Source organism: Hylobates moloch, unplaced genomic scaffold, assembly GCF_009828535.3.
Source record: "Hylobates moloch isolate HMO894 unplaced genomic scaffold, HMol_V3 SCAFFOLD_12, whole genome shotgun sequence".
In the NCBI taxonomy this organism is placed as follows: Eukaryota; Metazoa; Chordata; class Mammalia; order Primates; family Hylobatidae; genus Hylobates; species Hylobates moloch.
In genome coordinates, this window is record NW_026652287.1 from 22,261,474 (window position 1) to 22,278,805 (window position 17,332).

Sequence of the window (17,332 nt, forward strand, 5' to 3'; positions counted from 1 at the left end):
CCTGCTCCACATTGACAATATCCAAACTTGTGCTGTTTCACGTTTACGTAATATTCTCCCAGACTTCTTTGACTATAGAAAGAAAAAAGTGAACGATAATTGTGTCAAGGGCAAATTCTGCACATCTTTATGTCCTGAACATTAATGAATTGACACTAGGATTTCAAAATGCTATAAAGTTGTGAAATTGGGCTGCTCTACTAGGATTATATTATTGGAGTGTGGTATCGGGCTCAAATTTTTCTTAAGGAACATTGGTCAAGAAGAAGACAAGATTAATCTTTGGTTTTAGGACCTGAGATCCTTAGGAGAGACTCAATTTGAAATCTGTTTGACAGCAGAACTTGAGATGTGTGTGATAACCCAAGTCCTGGCCCCTCCTACCTGATTTGAGTGAGTGACCTGAATGCTGAGCCACTGTGTTCCTAGCTATGAAACATCCATAGCAGTAACCATCTCACATTGTGAATCTTGAGTGAAGTTGTGTGGTGTCTTTAGAATGCTCAACTCGGTGGTATTTGCTAAATGTTTGCTTTTTGTTGTCTTATCGATGCCAGTTCTTTCGTGTCTTTGCACATCTCGGTTGGCTGAGTTTGAAGTGTCACTTACCTTTGCTTTGCTTTGCACCTGATACCAAGCTATGGGTAGCTAAGTATGTCTGAGCATTTACTGCATAAGGGAACACCATCATAGATGTTTTCAGCTTATGCAAAAGAAGTAACTAGGAAAGAGGAAGTTGTAATTACTAGTGTGATACTATTCTAGTAAGTGTTTTTGTTTTGTTTTGTTTTTGTCAAGTATTCCTGGTCACAAGATGACAGCACCATTACAAAACTATACAGAAAGGCAGGTGCTAGGCATCCTTAGTCGCTCAATCATCTATGTAATACCGTCATATAGAAATTGCTGATTTGGTACACAAACTAGGCCTGCCTACGTCTAACTGCAGTGGACTGCACAGATACTCACATATAACCCTTGTTCTTGAAGTACCTTGAAGGCCAGAGTTCTCAACATACACATAAATGGGATATGGAACACAGGGACTAGGAAAAAATTACTGAATGCTGAGCCATGAAGAAGGCACATGATTTAAACTGATGGAAAGGAGTATCAATCAAATTTCTCAATGTGGGACCGTGATGAGCGTTTGAAAGGGAATTCAGTTTGCTGGGAAGTGAAGATACAAGCTACCAAGTTAAGGCATCATGATACCAAAAAACACAAAGGAACCATTGCAGGGAAGTGCTGCATGAAAAATCTTAGGTTTATTTTGGCAGTTTGCAGACTCACCATGTGAATTGAGACATGGAGACAAGGGCCACGTAATCCAAGTGTCGCCTGAAATTAGTAGTAGAAGGGACAAAGCTGAGGATCTGCATCAGAACAAAGAAGGGATGTCTTCCTCATGTTTGGGTCTATAGAAGACATTAAAGAAAACTTCCAGAAAGTGGGTTTGAGGCCGGGTGCAGTGGCTCACGCCTGTAATCCCAGCACTTTGGGAGGCCGAGGTGGGCGGATCACGAGGTCAGGAGATAGAGACCATCCTGGCTAACACGTTGAAACCCTGTCTCTACTAAAAAAAATAGAAAAAATTAGCCGGGCGTGGTGATGGGCGCCTGTAGTCCCAGCTACTTGGGAAGCTGAGGCAGGAGAATGGCGTGAACCTGGGAGGTGGAGCTTGCAGTGAGCGCAGATCGCGCCACTGCACTCCAGCCTGGGCGACAGAGCAAGACTGTCTCCAACAAACAAACAAAAAAGTGGGTTTGAAGTGCTATGTCTCCGTTTTCCTATCTTGAGGAAAAGACCCAAAACTCAACCTCATGTACCAGCTGGCTTGAATCTGCAGGGGTGGTTTTGATGAGTAGGAACTTTTTCAGTCCTGCAAATCAGATGTATGCATCAGCCCAGGCTGGAAGAACATGGCACCCTCTGCCCCAGGCTTTGGTTTCCTTCTCACCCACAGAATAGGGATAACTAGAATACTTAAGCAATGGGATTGTGAGGATTAGCCCACCAAAAATCTACAACTTGCCTTACTCATAAGCATTCAGGAAACATTAGCCCTGGTATAAGACCAACGAATATCCCTAAGATTTAAACCAATGGCAACACACAGGAACTTTAGGAAAACTTAGGCCAGGTGCAGGCAGAAGTCACTTTTCATTCATCCTTGCTGATGTGTGAGCTTCAGAAGAGTGGAAATGATGGACTATCAACACCTTCAGCCTATGACTCAAATAGAATGAGTACTTGCATTAGTGCATCCCCGAATTAGTGGGTTGTTCATAGTTGTGTGATCACAGAGATGACTGCCATCCCATCTGATCAGCTGTAGCTCCAACGGACTTGTCATCCAGATGTATTACAAGTATCCCAATAACTTCAAACACAGGTAAGTATTTCAGTTGTGAGAATTATGTCAGTTATTTGATAGATAAATATGTTAGAGGATTAAAGCACTTCAGTTAATCATGTAAACAGTTTTGTAATCAAAAAGTTAAAACTAGGCTGGGTGCGGTGGCTCATGCCTGTAATTCCAGCGTGATTGGGAGGCCGAGGTGAGTGGATCACTTGAGGTCACAAGTTTGAGATCAGCCTGGCCAACATGGTGAAACCCTGTCTCTACTGAAAATACAAAAATCAGCCGGGTGTGGTGGCACATGCCTGTAATCCCAGCTACTTGGGAGGCTAAGGCAGGAGAATCGCTTGAACCCGGGAGGCAGAGGTTGCAGTGAGCCAAGACTGCCACTGCACTCTAGACTGGGCAACAGAGCGAGACTCTATCTCAAAAAAAAAAAAAGTTAAAACTAAGAAAGTTTGCACTAATAGGGAAATAGAATGTTACCTACGTAAGTTCAAGAACTTTATACACTTGAAATAACAAAAGTTTGTAAGAATTTTAAAATATAAGGCATGCAAAATATTGGGAGTGAATCAGTACGGCAAGTCTTTTAAGTGCATCTCAAAGCATCCTGAGGCACTGCCCAAAGCTTGAGATTGTGGGGTTGTGTAAAGTCACTGGCATCAACCAGATTTTTTAAAGTCTAGGAATTGAGAAGGAAGACATGAGTCTTTACCTTGCTATTGGGATGGAACAACCAATTTGGTGGTAGGACCAGCCAAAAAGCAACTTGCCCTTCCACCAACCTCAAAGTGAGCATCTATTTAGTATTACAAACGTGCAGATACCGCAGGAGCAATAAAGCAACGGGTGGTGCTAAGAAGGTAGCATACCGGCTGGGCACGGTGGCTCACACCTGTAATCCGAGCACTTCGGGAGGCCAAGGCAGGCAGATCACCTGAGGTCGGTAGTTCAAGACCAGACTGGGCAACATGGAGAAATCCAGTCTCTAATAAAAATACAAAATTAGCCTGGCGTGGTGGTGGCGGGCGCCTGTAATCCCAGCTACTCAGGAGGCTGAGGCAGGAGAATCACTTGAACCTGGGAGGCAGAGGTTGCAGTGAGCCGAGATCGCACCATTGCACTACAGCCTGGGCAACAAGAGCAAAACTCTGTCTCAAAAAATAAAAAAAGCATACCAGCCCAGCGTCAAACTTGGGAGAATTCTGATGATTGTAATAATTAAATGGTATCAATTAAATTTTTTTCCAGTATGGGCAACATGGTGACACCCCGTCTCTATTAAAAATATAATAATACAAAAAATTGGCCAGGCATGGTGGCGCACACTTGTGGTCCCCGCTACTTGGGAGGCTAAGGTGGGAGGATCGCTTGAGCCTGGAAGGCGGAGGTTGCAATGACCTGAGATCACGCCACTGCACTCCAGCCTGGGCGACAGAGTGAGACCGTGTCTCAAAAAATAATTTTTGATAGAATTTCAAATTCATTCCTGTGTTCCAAACAATCAGTCCCCTAATAGCGATATTTAGCTATGACCACCAAATCCTGATTTTAATATTCATTCAGCCAAAATGCATATTTGGTGCAACTCTTGAAACAATTCTAAAATGTCACTTAAAAATGCGTATTCCTTTTTTCTTCTAGCCACCCAGTTAGCACAGTATCAAATACCATGTCTCCCAGAGAGGACCATCCCACACACCAGTTGTTCAGAGCTGATGAACAAGAGAACAGTAAACTAGTCATTATATTCTTGGACAGACTGGCTTGACCCTTCCCTGGCAAGTTAGGTAGGTGTGGCAGAGGGAGCGGGTGGGATAAAGGGTGTTTTTGCTGAGGTTGGCAGAAGATTTTTACCATCTGATGGGGCTTTGCTCATTCACCAGCTCCACGAGCTCCTCAAGGAGCCCCTGTTAGTTACCATAATGAAATCACTTACCAATTTTTTTTTTTTTTTTTTTTTTTTTTTTGAGACAGAGTCTTGCTCTGTCGCCCAGGCTGGAGTGCAGTAGCACAATCTCGGCTCACTGCAAGCTCCACCTCCCGGGCTCAAGTGATTCTCCCACCTCAGCCTCCCAAGTAGCTGGGATTACAGGTGTGTGCCACACACCCAGCTAATTTTTATATTTTTAGTAGAGACAGGGTTTTCCTACGTTGGCCAGGCTGGTCTCAAACTCCTGACCTCAAGTGATTCGCCTGCCTCAGCCTCCCAAAGTGCTGGGATTACAGGCCTTCCCAAGTTTTGATTACTGACCCACAAACACCACATATCTTCTCTAGTGCTTGCCCTTCAGATTGAGAGGTGGAATGGACAGATCATAGACTCACATGGTCCCCCACTCAGGAGGCTGTCCAGAGTAAGTGAAGGACCCAGATTCAGCGTGGATCAGAGGGTTAGCTGGATTTTACTCACTAGCTTGGCTTAGATTGGTTTCAGATCTGCCCCATGTTCCTCTCACTGTTGTAGGGCCACTGGGTATTACTTAGGAGGGTGGACTGAGGAGAGGAGAGCAAGCAGGCAATCTTAAGATTTGCTGCAGTGCAAATTACTCATTGGGTGCACATTTTGGTCGCCATGAATGCTGTGTTTTTACACGTTTATTTTTAGAAGCCATAATCTTGCTGAGGTCAATATAATCCTGCTAGAATGAAAGTTTTTTTGTTTTTGTTTGTTTTTCAGTTGGAGTCTTGCTCTGGCGCTCAGGCTGGAGTGCAGTGGCACAATCTTGGCTCACTGCAACCTCCACCTCCCAAGTTCAAGCGATTCTCCCACCTCAGCCTCCAGAGTAGCTGGAACTATAGGCGCCCGCCACCACGCCCAGCTAATTTTTGTACTTTTAGTAGAGACAGGATTTCACCATGTTGGCCAGGTTGGTCTCGAACCCCTGGACCTCAGGTGATGCACCTGCCTTGGCCTCCCAAAGTGTGAGACACTGCGCCTGGCACAAGAATGAAAGTTTTGAGAAAGTGATCTGCATTCTCAACTCCAGAAAACCAGAATTTCTCCAAGACAATGCTGTTCGAACTTTTTTGACAGGTGGAACCCATCAAACAAAATCATGTTGGAGGCCTCATGTAAAATGAATAAAATCAGAACAGCTCTGTTAAAAGCAGGGGCTAGGGGCTGCTTGTCCCCGAACAGAAAAATATTGGCTGCTACATACAGGCCTGTGTTTGTAGACCAGCATTGGTAAGATGTTAGTACAACTTATTAGGTAGAGCCTTCCCTGATTTGGGGATGCCTTTTCTAAGATCCAAATAGATAAGAAGTTCAATCCAAGTATTCTCCAAGTAGAAAGTCAACATGTGGCCAGGCACGGTGGCTCACACCTGTAATCCCAGCACTTTGTGAGGCCGAGGTGGGCAGATTGCCTGAGCTCAGAAGTTCAAAACCAGCCTGGGCAACACGGTGAAACTCATCTCTACTAAAATACAAAATAATTACCCAGGCGTGGCAGCGTGCGCCTGTAGTCCCAGCTACTCAGGAGGCTGAGGCAGGAGAATTGCTTGAACCCAGGAGGTAGAGGCTGCAGTGAGCCAAGATCATGCCACTGCTTTCCCTCCTGGATGACAGTAAGACTACATCTCCGAAAAAAAGAAGTCAACATGTAACTACCATTTTCCAAGTTATTTAGCTGGTTTTCATTTCTTTTTTTTTTTTTTTCTTTTTTGAGATGGAGTTTCGTTCTTGTTGCCCAAGCTGTAGTGCAATGGCACAATCTCGGCTCACCGCAACCTCCACCTCCCAAGTTCAAGCAATTCTCCTGCTTCAGCCTCCCAAGTAGCTGGGATTATAGGCATATGCCACCACGCCCAGCTAATTTTGTATTTTTCTAGTAGAGATGGGGTTTCTCCATGTTGGCCAGGCTGGTCTCAAACTCCCTACCTCAGGTGATCCACCCGCCTTGGCCTCCCAAAGTGCTGGGATTACAGGCATGAGCCACCACGCCCGGCCTGGTTTTCATTTCTTAGCACTGCGGTAACAGACACAGGAGATCAGAAAGCATTTTGCAGATTTGAACAAAGCATCCTTTAGGAGACCAGGGTTTTTCATCAAGGAGATTTCAGTGCCACTTTCTTTTTTTTTGTTTTGTTTGACACAGAGTTTCTCTGTCGCCCAGGGTGGAGTGCACTAGTGCTAACTCGGCTCAGTGCAACCTCCGCTTCCCGGATTCAAGTGATTCTCCTGCCTCAGCCTCCTGAGTACCTGGAATTACAGGCACCCACCACCACACGTGGCTAATTTTTGTATTTTTAGTTGAGACAGGTTTTCACCACGTTGGCCAGGCTGGTCTCGAACTCCTGACCTCAAGCCATCCACCCGCCTGGGCCTCCCAAAATGCTGAGATTACATGGGTGAACCACCACGCCCGGCCTGTGTATCTGTTTTTCAATGTGTGTGTGTATCTATAAGGTATGTTGTCATTTTATATGTTATTTTATATAATATATATGGTCCCATGTCACTTAACGATGGGAATACATTCTGAGAAGTGTGTCATTAGGCAATTTCATCATTGTGCAAATCATCATAGTGTCCCCACACAAACCTAGATGACATAAGCTATACAGTAGAGCCTATTGCTCCCAGGCTACAAACCTGCACTGGACCCTGTAGGCAATTATAACACAATGGTAAGTATTTCTGTATCTAAACATATATAAATAGAAAAGGTACAGTAAAAATATGGTATTATAGTCTTATGGGACCACCATCACATATGCGGTCCATCATTGACTGAAAACTCATTAGGTGGCATGTGACTGTATTTTTAATGGTTTATTGTTGTTTTGTTGTTGTTTGAGACAGAGTTTCATTCTTGTTGCCCAGGCTGGAGTGCAATGGCGTGATCTCGGCTCACTGCAACCTCTACCCACCAGGTTCAAGCAATTCTCCTGCCTCAGCCTCCCGAGTAGCTGGGACCACAGGCATTCACCACCACACCCAGCTAATTTTGTATTTTTAGTAAAGATGAGGTTTTTCCGTGTTGGTCAGGTTGGTCTCGAACTCCCAACCTCAGGTGATCCACCTGCCTCGGCCTCCCAAAGTGTTGGGATTACAGGCGTGAGCCACCGCCCCTGGCTAGTGTATTTTTTAAATGAAATGCCTTAATACAAAAGAATACATAAAACACCCACATACCCATCACCTGGGTTAAGAAGTAGACTATTACCAATAGCTTAAGAGCCCGTGTTGCGTACCTTCCCAGTTACAGACTTACCCATCTCCCTCCAGAGTTAACCATTATCTTGAATTTGAAAGTAATCACTTCCTTACTTTTCTTCACTGTGTTTGTATCCCTAAGCAATATACTGTTAAATTTTGCCAATTTATTTATTTTTGTAGAAACAGGGTCACGCTCTATTGCTTAGGCTGGTCTGGAACTCCCGGCCTCGAGAGATCTTCCTGCCTCGGGCTCCCAAGTAGCTGGGATTATAGGTGCAAACCACAGTACCGGGCAATTTTTGAGTTTCATAGAAAGAAAAATATATGTATTTCTGTAAATGGTTTCCTTCAGCATTTAAAAATTTTTATTTATTTATTTATTTTATTTTGAGACAGAGTCTCACTCTGTCACCCAGGCTGGAATGCAGTGGCACCATCACTCACTGCAACCTCCGCCTCCTGAGTTCAAGCAATTCTCCTGCCTCAGCCTCCTGAGCAGCTGGGATTACAGGCATATGCCACCATGCCCAGCTAATTTTTGTATTTTTAGTAGAGACGGGGTTTCACCGCGTTGTCCAGGCTGGTCTGGAACTCCTGGCTTCAAGTGATCCACCTGCCTCAGCCTCCTTTTAAAGTGCTGAGATTACAGGCGTGAGCCATCATGCCCGGCCTAAAAATTTTTATTTATATTTTAGAGAGACAGGGTCTTGCCTTGTTGTCGAGGCTGGTCTTGAATTCCTGAGCTCAAGTGATCCGCCCACCTTAGCCTCCCAAAGCGCTGGGATTACAGGCATGAGCCACCTCACTAAGCAAGCATTTTTTTTTTTTTTTTTTTTGAGACAGAGTCTCGTTCTGTCACCCAGGCTGGGGTGCAGTGGCGCGATCTCTGCTCACTGCAAGCTCTGCCCCCCGGGTTCATGCTATTTGCCTGCCTCAGCCTCCCAAGTAGCTGGGACTACAGGCACCCGCCACCACACCAGCTAATTTTTTGTATTTTTAGTAGAGATGGGGTTTCACCATGTTAGCCAGGATGGTCTCAATCTCCTGACCTCGTGATCTGCCCGCCTCGGCCTCCCAAAGTGCTGGGATTACAGGCATGAGCCACCACGCCCAGCCTAATTTTTGTTTTTCAAAACAAAATTTTTTTTTGTTTCTCAAAACAAAATTTTTTTTGTTTTGGAAATTTTTGAAATTTTTAATAGAGGCAGGGTTTCACCACGTTGGCCAGGCTGGGCTCAAACTCCTGACCTCAGGTGATCCGCCCACCTTGGCCTCCCAAAGTGCTGGGATTACAGGCTTGAGTCACTGCACCTGGCCTTAATTTGCATTATTAATATTAGAAGTTATCTTTGCACTTTTTCCTATTCTCTTTGGGAAATATAATGAGATGTGTGTTAGACCTCATTCTGTCTTTCACTTTAACATCTTGTTTTTTTCCATCTCTTTCCCTATGGTTTGCATTCTTGATAATGTCCTCAGCTCTATCTTCTAGTTTACTAATTTTTTCTTCAGCTGTGCTTAATCTAATCCATGCACTGAATTTTTAATTACTACATTTTTATCTCAAGTTCTATTGGGTTTTTTGTTTTCCCTTATTTTTTGGGGGGGGGGAGTTTTTTGTTTTTCACAATCCACTTGATCATTCTTCATTGTCTATTATTTCTTGCTAATCTTTTTAAAACTTTTAAAATTTGGCCGGGCACAGTAGCTCATGCCTGTAATCCCAGAACTTTGGGAGGCTGAGTCAGGTGGATCACTTGAGGTCAGGAGTTCAAGACCAGCCTAGCCAACATAGTGAAACCCCATCTCTACTAAAAATACAAAAATTAGCCAGGCGCCTATAATCCCAGCTACTGGGGAGGCTGAGGCAGGAGAATCACTTGAACAAGGGAGGCAAAGGTTGCAGTCAGCCGAGATCACACCACTGCATTCCAGCCTGGGTGACAGAGTGAGACTCCGTCTCAAAAAAAAAAAAAATTATTTGACCCCATGGCCTTCTGGTCTGACACTTTTTGGCCGGGCACCATGGCTCATGCCTGTAATCTCAACACTTTGGGAGCTCAAGGCGGGTGGATTACGAGATCAGGAGTTCAAGACGAACCTGGCCAAGATGGTGAAACTCCGTCTCTACTAAAAATACAAAAAAGCCAGGCATGGTGGCGCATGCCTGTAATCCCAGCTACTCGGGAGGCTGAGGCAGAGAATTGCTTGAACCCGGGAGGTGGAGGTTGTAGTCAGCCGGGATCGCGACACTGCACTCCAGCCTGGGCAACAGAGGGAGACTCCATCTCAAAAAAAAAAAAAAAAGTTTCATTTCTCTAAATATAATAAACATGGTTATTTTATGTTCTATCTGATTATTCCAATATCTGAAGTGTTTGTGGGTTTGTATCTATCATTTGTGGGCTTTTGTGGGGGGTTTTGCCATTCTTCTGAATGTTTCTATCATCTGTTGTTTCTATTGTTCCTCATAGTTGTTTCTCTGTGTGTGTTGTGATTTTTTGACAGAGTTGCCCATTTTCTTCACATCTTTATCCATGGGATTCTCTGCGGCCTGAACTGAAGTTGAGATCCTCCAGAGAAGATCAGAGTTTGCCTCTGCTGGTAGACTGGGGCAGTATCAACCTAGACTCTTTAAATCCTCACTTGACATTTTTCTTTTATTTCTTTTCTTTTCTTTTTTTTTTTTTTGAGACGGACTCTCGCTCTGTCACCCAAGCTGGAGTGCAGTGGTGTGATCTCGGCTCACTGCAACCTCCACCCCAGATTCAAGCAATTCTCCTGTCTCAGCCTCCCGAGTAGCAGGATTTACAGGCATCTGCCACCATGCCCGGCTAATTTTTGTATTTTTAGTAGAGATGGGGTTTCACCATGTTGGCCAAGCTGTTCTCGAGCTCCTGACCTCAAGTAATCTGCCCACCTTGGCCTCCCAAAGTGCTGGGATTACAGGTGTGAGCCACCATGCCCAGACCCACTTGACATTTTTCAGATTATACAAGTCTCATGAAATTAGGCCACAAACCTGCAGATCCTGGTTGTGAATTCTCAGGAGAAAGTCGTTTTGCCAAGAGTAATGGAGATCCCATTGGTAATAACTATTATTTTCATTGTGCATGTGTTTGTTTTGATGAATAAATGTTGGAGTCATATATATCTTTCAGCCATGAGAGAACTTTCTGAGTTGCTAATAGTTTCTAAACAATATAGATAGATGGGTGAGATTCCATTTAAGCTTTCTATTCCTTTAAGAGCCAATTGTTATAAAGAAGTAGGAAACTAACTCAAAACTATAATAAGGTTTTCTGCAAACTATGCAGCTCAACCTAGCTCTTACAGAAGCAGGATACCCCTTTCTGTAGTGAGTTGGTGGATTCATATAGCCGGTTACACTGGCACCCCAGTCTACAGAAGCCCACAGGGGCAGCTTCTGGAAGCTGTTGCTTCTCTTGAGAGGCCATACTGGGCAGTGGTTAAAGCCTGGACTTTGCAGGCAGTGTTAAAGCCTGGGGTTTGCAGCCAGTGGCCCAGGTGGGAATCCTGACTCTTGCATTCTGGTTGTGTGTGACCTTGGGCAAATCCCTTAATCTCCCTGTGCCTCAGTGCTTCCCTTGGTTAAAACAGGGATAGCAGCACCTGACTTCAAGCTATGCTACAAGGTTATAGTAACCAAAACAGCATGGTACTGGTACCAAAACAGCTATATAGACTAATGGAACAGAACGGAGCCCTCAGAAATAACACCACACATTTACAACCATCTGATCTTTGACAAACCTGACAAAAACAAGAAATGAGAAAAGGATTCCCTATTTAATAAATGATGCTGGGAAAACTGGCTGGCCATATGCAGAAAACTGAAACCGGACCCCTTCCTTACACCTTATACAAAAATTAACTCAAGATGGATTAAAGACTTAAATGTAAGACCTAAAACCATAAAAACCCTAGATGAAAACCTAGACAATACCATTCAGGACATAGGCATGGGCAAAGACTTCATGACTAAAACACCAAAAGCAATGGCAACAAAAAAAACCAGAATAGACAAATGGGATCTAATTAAACTAAAGAGCTTCTGCACAGCAAAATAAAATATCAGTGTGAACAGGCAACCAACAGAATGGGAGAAAATTTTTGCAATCTACCCATCTGACAAAGGGCTAATATCCAGAATCTACAAAGAACTCAAACAAATTTACAAGAAAAAACCCCATCAAAAAGTGGGCAAAGGATATGAACAGACACTTCTCAAAAGAAGACATTTGTGCAGCCAACAGATGCATGAAAAATGCTCATCATCAATGGTCATCAGAGAAATGCAAATCAAAACCACAATGAGATGCCATCTAACACCAGTTAGAATGGTGATCATTAAAAAGTCAGGAAACAACAGGTGCTGGAGAGGATGTGGAGAAATAGGAACACTTTTACACTGTTGGTGGGACTGTAAATTAGTTCAACCATTGTGGAAGACAGTGTGGCGATTCCTCAAGGATCTAGAACTAGAAATACCATTTGAACCAGTGATCCCATTACTGGGTATATACCCAAAGGACTATAAATCATGCTGCTATAAAGACACATGCACACATATGTTTATTGAGGCACTATTCACAATAGCAAAGACTTGGAACCAACCCAAATGCCCATCAATGATAGACTGGATTAAGAAAATGTGGCACATATACATCATGGAATACTATGCAGCCATAAAAAGGATGAGTTCATGTCCTTTGCAGGGACATGGATGAATCTGGAAACCATCATTCTCAGCAAACTAACACAGGAACAGAAAACCAAACATCACATGTTCTCACTCATAACTGGGAGTTGAACAATGAGAACACATGGACACAGGGTGGGGAACATCACACACAGGGGCCTGTTGGGGGGTCGGGGGTTGGGGGAGGGACAGCATTAGGAGAAATACCTAACTGTAAATGTCCAGTTGATGGGTGCAGCAAGCCAACATGGCACATGTATACCTATGTAACAAACCTGCACATTGTGCACATGTACCCTAGAACTTAAAAGTATAATAATAATAAAAAAATAGGGGTAGCAGCATCTATATCAATAGTTGCTCTGAGACTGAATAAATTAATACATGGAAAGAACCCAGACACATAATAGGCAGCAAATATTAGGTATTATTTTTATTGTTTGACTATTTCCTGCCACCAAATCCAGGTAGCATTGATGAAAGGTGTAAAACACAGTAACAACAAAACAAGAACTCCATCCTCCTACCATCATGTAGTTGATAGTTTGCTAAAAGCACAGTTAGGAAATTCTGTTCCACAGAGATCCACAAGCTTTCCATAAGTAACACAGAGCCAATTAGGAAACTGAAGGAAAAGTAATTTCTTTTTCTCTTTTTTTTTTTTTTTTTTTTTTGAGGCGGAGGCTCACTGTCGCCCAGGCTGGAGTGCAGTGGCATGATCTTGGCTCACTGCAAGCTCTACCTCCCAGGTTCACGCCATTCTCCTGCCTCAGCCTCCCAAGTAGCTAGGACTACAGGCGCCCACCATCATGCCTGGCTAATTTTTTGTGTTTTTAGTAGAGACGTGGTTTCACCGTGTTAGCCAGGATGGTCTTGATCTCCTGACCTCATGATCCGCCTGCCTCGGCCTCCCAAAGTGCTGGGATTACAGGCGTGAGCCACCGCGCCCAGCCAGGAAAGTAATTTCATACAGTCAACAAATCAATTACTGGTTCTTTTTGAAACAGGGTCTCACTCTGTCTCCCAGGCTGGATTGCCCTGGTGCACTCACAGCTCACGGTGGCCTTGATGTCAAGCGATCCTCCTACCCTCCCACCTCAGCCTCCCAGATTCTTTTCTTTTCTTTTAGCATATTTTAACATTTTTAATTAATGTTTTAATAAATATAATAGCATGTAAATCATGTTTTAAAGATCCAAATACTCCTATGCATGGAGTGGGGGCAAAAGGTATATGAGAAATCTCTGTACCTTCCTTTCAATTTTGCCATGAACATAAAAGCACTCTGAACAATTTTTTTTTATTTTTGAGATAGTGTCTTGCTCTGTTGCGCAGGCTGGAGTGCAGTGGTGCAATCACGACTCACTGCAGCCTCAACCTCCCAGGCTCAAGCAATCCCCCAACCTCAGCCTCCCAAGCCTGAGGTAAGGGTCTCTCCATGTTGCCCAGGCTGGAAAACAGTCTTTTAAAACAAAAATGCAGACACTTTAAAATGTGAAATTAAATTGTCCCTTTGCCCCTGATCCCTCCCCAGAGGAAACTATCCCTGTTTGTTTTTTGTGCCAGCGTGTATGAGTACCTATCTTCCTAACAAATGACATCAAATCATTGTTTTCATTACTTACTGTGTCTTGTAGATTTCCCATATTAATACATTGTAGAGCTCTATTTCATTCTCTTCTTTCAACTCAGCCCCTGATTCTAATTTTTCAAAAAGCTTATTGAAATAAGGTTCTTCTTCACTTCGTTGAAAATAGAGAAGCGTGAAGCCAAAAGTACAATAGAAAAAACGTGCGTGGGGAAAAAAAACCCATATGATCAGACATGGGGACCTGTTTTATGCCAGCACAGCTGACAGTGTTTACTTGGAAACGTTTGTTCTTTGTAACGAGCTTCGTTCCCAGCCTGCCTCCTGGAGGTGAACATGTGCAGGTGGAGGAGTGCCCACTGCATCGGGGCCGAAAGAGGCAAGTGAGCTCAGTGGACCCTAGGCCAGCTCTAGGATTGTGCCAGAAGGAATGGCAGGGCCCCATCCCTGAAACCCAGCCCAGGGGGATACCTGGGGGCCTACTAGTCACCAGGTGTGGCTGCTCATTTATAGCAACAGTGCTTTAGCTACTACCCCTGCATTTATTTACCTGGGGAGGTGTGTTCTATGTTTGTTTTTTAACTTTATTCTTTTTAGAGGCAGGGTCTCACTCTGATGCCCAGGCTAGAGTGCAGTGGCAGAATCATAGCTCACGGCAGCCTCCAACTCCTGGCCTCAAGTGATCCGTCTCAGCCTCTCAAGTAGCTGGGACCACAGGCACGCACTACCACACCTGGCTAATTTTTTTTTTTTTAATTATTGGTAGAGACAGGGTCTTGCTATGTTGCCCCAGGCTGGTCTCAAACTCCTGGGCTCAAGCAATCTGCCCGCATCAGCCTCCCAAAGTGTTGTGATTACAGGTGTGAGCCACCATGCCTGGCCCACACTATTTTTTGTATATACTTCTACATTTCTATTTAAGTAAGTATATTAACCTATACTAAATAATAAATCTTGGGGATTAGTCTGTATTATGTATACATATTGCTACCTTCTTCTTCTTTAAGAGCCACACAATATTCCTTTGTATGGCTTTATCATAATTTATTTAACCAACCCCCTATGGACGGACTTGTAGGTTGTTTGCCCTTGTTTGCTACTATAAATCATGCCAGAGTGAATATCCTGGCCCATACTTAGGTGTACACATGTTCAACTTAGGTGATCTCTGTTGGATAAATTTCATGCAGTCAAATTGTCGATCAAAGTGAAGAGGTCTCAAAAAATTTTTAATAAGAGAAACAATACATTTTTAAAAAGAGAAAAATAGGCCAGGTGCGATGACTCACACCTGTAATCCCAGTACTTTGGGAGGCCGAGGGGGGCAGATCACATGAGGCTAGGAGTTCGAGAGAAGCCTGGCCAACATAGTGAAACCCCATCTCTACTAAAAATACAAAAATTAGCCAGGCATGCTGGCGCACGCCTGTGATCCCAGCTACTTGGGAGGCTGAGACACGAGAATCACTTGAACCCGGGAGGCAGAGGTTGCAGTGAGCCGAGATCATGCCATTGCACTCCAGCCCAGGCGATGATGTGAAACTCTGTCAAAAAAAAAAAAAAAAGAGGCGGGGGGAGATAAATAAACAAAGTGGGGCGATCCCTTTTATTTGTTTTAACTCTGGAAAAGAATCAAATATATACACAAGTAGAAGAGTACTTCTGAAGCCCCACGTACCTATCATTCAGCCTTAACAGGCATCAAGTTGGAGCCAAATTTGTTTCCTCTCCACGGCACTCCCCCAATATGGTTGTTTTGAAGTCTTAGATACCATTTTATGTATAAATATTTCTGCTTGGATTGTCACAAGATGATTTTTTTTAATTTTTTTAATTTTTAATTTTTTTTCCTTTTTTTTAGAGTCAGGATCTCACTCTGTCTTCTAAGCTGGAGGGCAGTGGCGGGATCACAGCTCATTGCAGCCTCAACCCTCAGGGTCCAGGCAATCCTCCCACCTCAGCCTGTCAAGTAGCTGGGACTACAAGCATGCAGCAGCAAATCCGGCTAATTTTTAATTTTTAATATTTTTTTTTTTTTTTTTTTGTAGAGACATGCCCTTACTATGTTGCCCAGGCTGGTCTCAAACTCCCAGGCTCAAATGATCCTCCCAAAGTGCTGGGAGCCACTGTGCCAAGCCTTGCATTTTTTAAAATAGTTTACTGGGCCTGGTGCGGTGGCTCATGCCTGTAATCCCAGAACTTTGGGAGGCCGAGACGTGTGGATCACCTGAGGTCGGGAGTTCGAGACCAGCCTGACCAACATGGAGAAACCATGTTTCTACTAAAAATACAAAATTGGCCGGGCGTGGTGGTGCATGCCTGTAATCCCAGCTACTCGAGATGCTGAGGCAGGAGAATCACTTGAACCCGGGAGGCAGAGGTTGCAGTGAGCCGAGATCATGCCACTGCACTCCAGCCTGAGTGAAAGAGCAAGACTGTCTCAAAAATAATAATAATAATAATAAATAAAATAGTTTATTGTATTGTCTTGTCCTCCTGTTTTCCAAAGAGAACGCTGCCTCCCTCACACCAACGGCATTTGAAAGTAGACTGGCTCATCTGAAATGCTTATTTGCAAGCACCTAACTTCATGACCCTGTGTCACAGATGGCCCCACTTGGCCCCAAGCCCCTGGTAAGTACCTGCATGCTCACCAAAGGTTGACTCAGGGCCACATAGACCAGGCCCAGACCAGAAGGGGTGGGGGGCCTGGGCTGATCTAGAACCAGAAACCGGGGCCATTTTGATGCCAAGACTTCCTCAGTCTTGGTTTCTTCTGTCTTCTTCTAGATCATTACTTTGTATTTACAAGCATATATGTGTGCCTGTGATGTGTTAGACCAAGTTTTAGTCACTTGTAGCCCCAGCTACTGGGGAGACTGAGGCAAGAGAATCGCTTGAACCCAGGAGGCGGAGGTTGCAGTGAGCTAAGATCGTGCCATTGCACTCCAGACTGGGCAACAACAGTGAAACTCCGTCTCAAAAAAAAAGAAAAAAGAAAAGCTACAGGGACCTGTGTGTGTTTTTTGTTGTTGTTGTTGTTGTTTGTTTGTTTTTTGTTCTTGTTGTTTTTTGTTTGTTTTTTTGAGACAGACCCTCATTCTGTCACCCAGGCTGGAGTGCAATAGCACAATCTCAGCTCACTGAAACCTTCGCCTCCCAGGTTCGAGTGATTCTCCTGCCTCAGCCTCCCCAGTAGCTCGGGCTACAGGCGTGCGATACCATGCCCAGCTACTTTTTATATTTTTAGTAGAGATGGGGTTTCACCATGTTGACCAGGCTGGTATTGAACTCCTGACCCCAAGTGATCTGCCTACCTTGGCCTCCCAAAATGCTGGGATTACAGGCGTGAGCCACCTCGCCCAGCCCAGGGACCTGTTTTAATATCCAAGTTAGTGGAAGGCTCTGAGCTAGATCGGATCCCAGGTCACCTAATTCAGCCACTGGTTCTCAAATTGGGTGCCCTGAAGATCTCCTGGAGTGCTAGAC